Source organism: Perca flavescens, chromosome 2 (genome assembly GCF_004354835.1).
Source record: "Perca flavescens isolate YP-PL-M2 chromosome 2, PFLA_1.0, whole genome shotgun sequence".
In the NCBI taxonomy this organism is placed as follows: Eukaryota; Metazoa; Chordata; class Actinopteri; order Perciformes; family Percidae; genus Perca; species Perca flavescens.
The window spans coordinates 9,337,929-9,343,909 of NC_041332.1; the positions used below are offsets into that span (position 1 = coordinate 9,337,929).

Below are 5,981 nucleotides of genomic sequence, written 5' to 3' on the forward strand. Positions count from 1 at the left end.
ACACACATGATTCATAAATACACACACAGGATACACAAATGCGCACAAAATTTACAAATTCACACAGAAAATTTTAAAAGCACAGAAGATTCACAAATGCATACAAAATTCATAAATGCACACAAAATTCATAAATGCACACACAATTCATAAATGCACACACAATTCATAAATGCAAACAAAATTTACAAATGCACACAAGATTCAGAAATGTATTTCTGATGCACACACAAATATATCTTGATTTACAAACTGCTTGCGGTCTGTGAGCTGTGAAGTATTTGTGTGTGAATTTTGAGACTCTCCTGACGTGGCTCAACTCACAAATGCATTTTTTTAAACAGGGAATGATCTGCAACCAATCAGATATCTCCCTTGTTTTAGCCAATCACAAGAACGCACCCCACGTGACATACATCACGATTTGGGAGGTGCCTATGGCCTGAGCCTATGGCCTGAGCCATGGCCTGAGCCCGTCCACCACTATCGGTAACCAGGGGCAACTATAGACTGTATAGGGGGCAACAGTGTAAATGCTGCATTTCAAAACACTTGAAGAAATGGATGTGGAACTGTGAACTGGGCTGTTTAATTTGTTTTGTTGAGATGGAGAAAGTGAATCAGCGTCAGTCTGCTTGCAGGAGGAGAATATTCTGTCGGCAACTTTGGCCGCAATGTGCAAAGGTAGGTAACTTTACTACCGTTTTTTCTTATTTATCCCATGTCAATGAATTATAAACTTTTCAAACGTTCATGTTTATACTTTGTAGTTGTCTTAACACTTACCGGTAAGGAGAATTGCATTAATTAATCTAAATTACATTAAGCTTACAGTAGCTAACAGTTTACATTAGCTTGTAGTTTACTGCATGTAACATTAGCTCATTGCCCTGTAGCTTCTAGCTTTCAAACAAAAGCAGTGCAAAATATGATCAGCAACTACAACAAGGTAAACGCTACCAGCTAATGAAGGTTGCCACAGGTAGTATGATATGCAGTAAACTGTAAGTGAGAAAGGTTAAATAGTACTGTAAACGCACAAGCTACAATGCTACTACCAACATAACCAACATGTTAAGTGTGTTAAATGGTCAACAGTTGCCAGTTAAGACCATGATGAATAAACTACACCACTACACAGTTACATGAAGTACCTTAATGTTACAGTATGCTTAAATATACTTGTGATACAATTCTAATCTTACCAGGACAGCTTGGATAACTACTGGACTAACCTAAAGCTTTCTCCTTCTGTCTGCAGTCTGGAAGCAACCCCATCATCGGCAGCTGTGTCTGATCGTTGCTTCATGTTAAATATACTTGTGTACAGTATATAGTCATATATTGAATAAATGTTATAATAAAGATACACGTTTCGTTAATGTCATTTAAAAGCTGGTACACCTAACTAGTTATTAAAACAGGTAGCATCTGAGTTTAATTATTCAGCTAGAAGTTTCCTGTCTCCAGGTCACAATTTGTTGGAAAGATAGACATTGAAAAACTGTTTATGCCCAAAAACAAGACAAGGACAAATCAGTTAATTTGATGCATTTATTTTTTGAATGGCAATCTCTAATATAGCAAATCTATTCAACATCTTTTGCTTTCCCTCTCCTCCTCATCTCTCCCTTCTGGTGATGCTAGTGCAGCCTCCGTTTGTTCCTTAGTCCCTGTTAAAAGACAGCAGCAAACACAAGACAAATGTTTACCATTATGAATGCTCTTCACATGGGAAACTACTTATACATTTTAGCTTTCATTTAACGTTGCTAGTGAAGTAAACAAGGTGCAGCTTTACCTCCCATCCTGCAGCTACAACTGATAAACACACATTTCTAAATCACTGCTAACGTTACACATATACAGTAACTGCTTATAAAAAGAGATGAAAATGCCACCAGACATTAAACTTTACAAACACAAATGGCACAAAAGACAGCAACCCAGCTAACAGCCTTATGTTAAATGATTAGCATGGGTGTGTTCACTTATGCTTAGCTATCACTGTAGTTAGCTAGCAGGCTAGGGAACAACGTTAGCTAGGGGCACTTTGTGGCTTTAAGAGCCAACAACATAAACACATTTTAAGAGAACTTACCCAAATTAATATGCAGAGAACACACTCTCATCGACTAGGAGATTAGGTCGAAAGTAAAGTCCTTTCTTCTAATTGCAGCCACCCGATAAATCCGACATCTCAGCAACCAACATAAACAATGAACATGAGCAGTTCAAAATGGAGGAAGGGGCGGGGCGCTGTGCCCTGACAACACCTACTCATTCTCAATTGGCTTATAAGTAAACAATCCCCCACATGGGGTGCGTTCTTGTGATTGGCTAAAACAAGGGAGATATCTGATTGGTGGCAGATCATTCCCTGTTTAAAAAATGCATTTGTGAGTTGAGCCAGTCAGGGGTCTCAAAATTCACACACAAATACTTCACAGCTCACAGACCGCAACCAGTTTGTAAATCAAGATATATTTGTTTGTGAATTTCTGAATCTTGTCCTGTGCATTTCTGAATCTTGTGTGCATTTGTACATTTTGTTTGCATTTCTGAATTGTGTGTGCATTTATGAATTGTGTGTGCATTTATGAATTTTGTGTGCATTTATGAATTTTGTATGCATTTGTGAATCTTCTGTGCTTTTAAAATTTTCTGTGTGAATTTTTAAATTTTGTGCGCATTTGTGTATCCTGTGTGTGTATTTATGAATCATGTGTGTGCATGTATGAATCCTGTGTGTGCATATGTGAATGTTGTGTGTGCATTTATCTTTATTGAGACTGTTCTAGCTCCATAGCATTGTCATTCATGTTTTAATGAAGGTTCACAAATATCTGTTACATAAGTTCACACATAAGTAACACTATTTGTGTACCCACCTGGAGGTAGTATCCACTTTGCCCATTGGGAAGAATGAGATATTGTCCATCACTTAAGCATCTGATGTCACCATTTGGCCGACCAAAAAACTCTGCATGTGACACAGAACTCTTTTGGGGACACTTTATCTCAAGGAGCTGTGCTGAGTCCAAAATTCCATCTGGGCTGGCTCCAAACCTGGGATGGCCAGAACTACCAGGCCTTTCCTCTCCACAGTGTGCCCTTGAGCCTTCATCATTCAGTCGCAGCTTCCTTGCATCATGCCACAGTTGTGATGCACTCTGTACCTGGGTCTCTTCGGTCAACGTGTCCACCTGAGCAGGACTTAGTTGTACATAGGTCTCATAAAAATGAAGACATTTCTTACAGGTTAGTGTTGTGCTGTGTTCTGTATGTGGTATCTGTAGATCACACGGGCTCTGAGTAGACTCATTATTCTCTATATCTAATCTGTAACACCGCTGAAGGAGACCATCCGTCTGTAGCTGGAATAGTGGGGCCATCCCAGAGGAACTGACATAACTTTTAAATTCAGAGTGAACCTTGAAAAGTTTGGGGCAGCCTTCCGTAGATGACACACTTGCTACTGATGTTGATGAGCCTGGATGAATGTGGTCTGGTTTGTGACGTTTGAAATGCATATGCTTCACCTTTTTCTGCTCTACATTCTTCCTTGTGCCTGCATTCAACTTCCTCTGCACATCAGTACATGATATCCCTGTCTTTCCCTGTCTGACTGCATTCTCAACCTACATTAGAAAATTGTCCATTATAAAATAGTTGTTAGTTGCAAACTAATATTACAAAATGCATTGCACGTGCATGGCTGTAAGATCGCCCTGGTCCAGCACCCAGCTGTTTGTATTTCACCTGAAGATGAAACTAAAACCCAGGACCGGTGATGTGGGACTTTAAGGCTCTATGTCTGCTTTAATGTAGACAAGGTTGTGTCCCACCTCCTTTATTAAAACGCAACCGACTTTATTGCTGTGGAGGTACTTATAAGACTCGGAGCTTTTCAGATTATTCATTGCTTCACCGTCCGTAGCAACAGAGTTGATAAAGTAGCTAAATATGCTAGTGTACGTTATCTGAGGCCACGTTTTCAGGTTGTCCTCCCATCCCTCAATAGTAGAAGGCAGAGGTATAATCACATTGTCCCGTTTGAGGTGTAAAAGGGCTGTGTTCCCACAGGTTTTATTTCCCAAACGCTGAAAGACAATTAGCGTACCGCAATGAGTGTTTATGACTGTTACCATGTCAATCGTATCATGGAAGCTAGGAATACAGTGGTGTGAAAAAGTGTTTGCCCCCTTCCTCATTTCCTGTTCCTTTGCATGTTTGTCACACTTAAGTGTTTCGGAACATCAAACCAATTTAAACAATAGTCAAGGACAACACAAGTAAACACAAAATGCAATTTGTAAATGAAGGTGTTTATCATTAAAGGAGAAAAAAAATCCAAACCATCATGGCCCTGTGTGAAAAAGTGATTGCCCCCTAAACCTAATAACTGGTTGGGCCACCCTTAGCAGCAACAACTGCAACCAAGCGTTTGCGATAACGTGCAATGAGGCTTTTACAGCGTCCTGGAGGAATTTTGGCCCACTCATCTTTGCAGAATTGTCCTAATTCAGTTACATTAGAGGGTTTTCGAGCATGAACGGCCTTTTTAAGGTCATACCACAACATCTCAATAGGATTCAGGTCAGGACTTTGGCTAGGCCACTCCAAAGTCTTCATTTTGTTTTTCTTCAGCCATTCGGTGGTGGACTTGCTGGTGTGTTTAGGATCATTGTCCTGCTGCAGAACCCAAGTTCGTTTCAGCTTGAGTACACGAACAGATGGTCGGACATTCTCCTTCAGGATCTCTTGGTAGACAGCAGAATTCATAGTTCCTTTTATCACGGCAAGTCTTCCAGGTCCTGAAGCAGCAAAACAGCCCCAGACCATCACACTGCCACCACCATATTTTACAGTTGGTATAATGTTCTTTTTATGAAATGCAGTGTTCCTTCTACGCCAGATATACTTGGACACACACCTTCCAAAGAGTTCCACTTTTGTCTCATCGGTCCACAGAATGTTGTCCCAAAAGTCTTGGGGATCATCAAGATGTGTTCTGGAGAAATTGAGACGAGCTTTGATGTTCTTTTTGCTCAGCAGTGGTTTTCTCCTTGGAACTCTGCCATGCAGGCCATTTTTGCCCAGTCTTTTCCTGATGGTGGAGGCATGAACGCTGACCTTAACTGAGGCAAGTGAGGCCTACAGTTCTTTGGACGTTGTTGTGGGGTCTTTTGTGACCTCTTGGATGAGTCGTCGCTGCGCTCTTGGGGTAATTTTGGGCGGCCGGCCACTCCTGGGAAGGTTCACCACTGTTCCATGTCTTCGCCATTTGTGGATAATGGCTCTCACTGTGGTTCGCTGGATTCCCAAAGCTTTGGAAATGGCTTTATAACCCTTTCCAGACTGATAGATCTCAATTACTTTCTTTCTCAATTGTTCCTGAATTTCTTTGGGTCTCGGCATGATGTGTAGCTTTTAAGGATCTTCTGGTGGACCTTACTGTGTCAAGCAGCTCCTATTTAAGTGATGCCTTGATTGTGAACAGGTGTGGCAATAATCAGGCCTGGGTGTGGCTAGAGAAATTGAACTCAGGTGTGGACAACCACAGTTATAGTATGTTTTAACAAGGGGGGCAATCACTTTTTCACACAGGGCCATGATGGTTTGGATTTTTTTTCTCCTTTAATAATAAACACCTTCATTTACAAATTGCATTTTGTGTTTACTTGTGTTGTCCTTGACTTTTGTTTAAATTGGTTTGATGTTCCGAAACACTTAAGTGTGACACACATGCAAAGGAACAGGAAATGAGGAAGGGGGCAAACACTTTTTCACACTATGGTGGATAAATGAGAGCAAGTTTTTCTACCATTCCGGAATGCTGTGTGGACTCGCCAGACTTTCCTCCGCAATGCTGTGGAGGAAGGTCTAGCAATGCCAGACTAGTAATATATAAACATTTTCTAGACAAAACGGAAAATCCTTTACTGCATAATTATATGTTGATTACAATTGCAGCCATT

The 5,981-nt window shown here is 40.6% G+C and overlaps 1 long non-coding RNA gene across 1 annotated transcript; it reads right to left on the reverse strand.

Moving 5' to 3' along the window:
- Nucleotides 1–1,540: 1,540 nt before the first annotated feature.
- On the reverse strand, nt 1,541–2,210 carry LOC114564131 (uncharacterized). Its single transcript, XR_003693727.1, has 2 exons — nt 2,102–2,210; nt 1,541–1,673 (listed from the first exon to the last, which is right to left on the reverse strand). It is a non-coding gene; the product is annotated as an uncharacterized LOC114564131 (long non-coding RNA).
- Nucleotides 2,211–5,981: the final 3,771 nt, after the last annotated feature.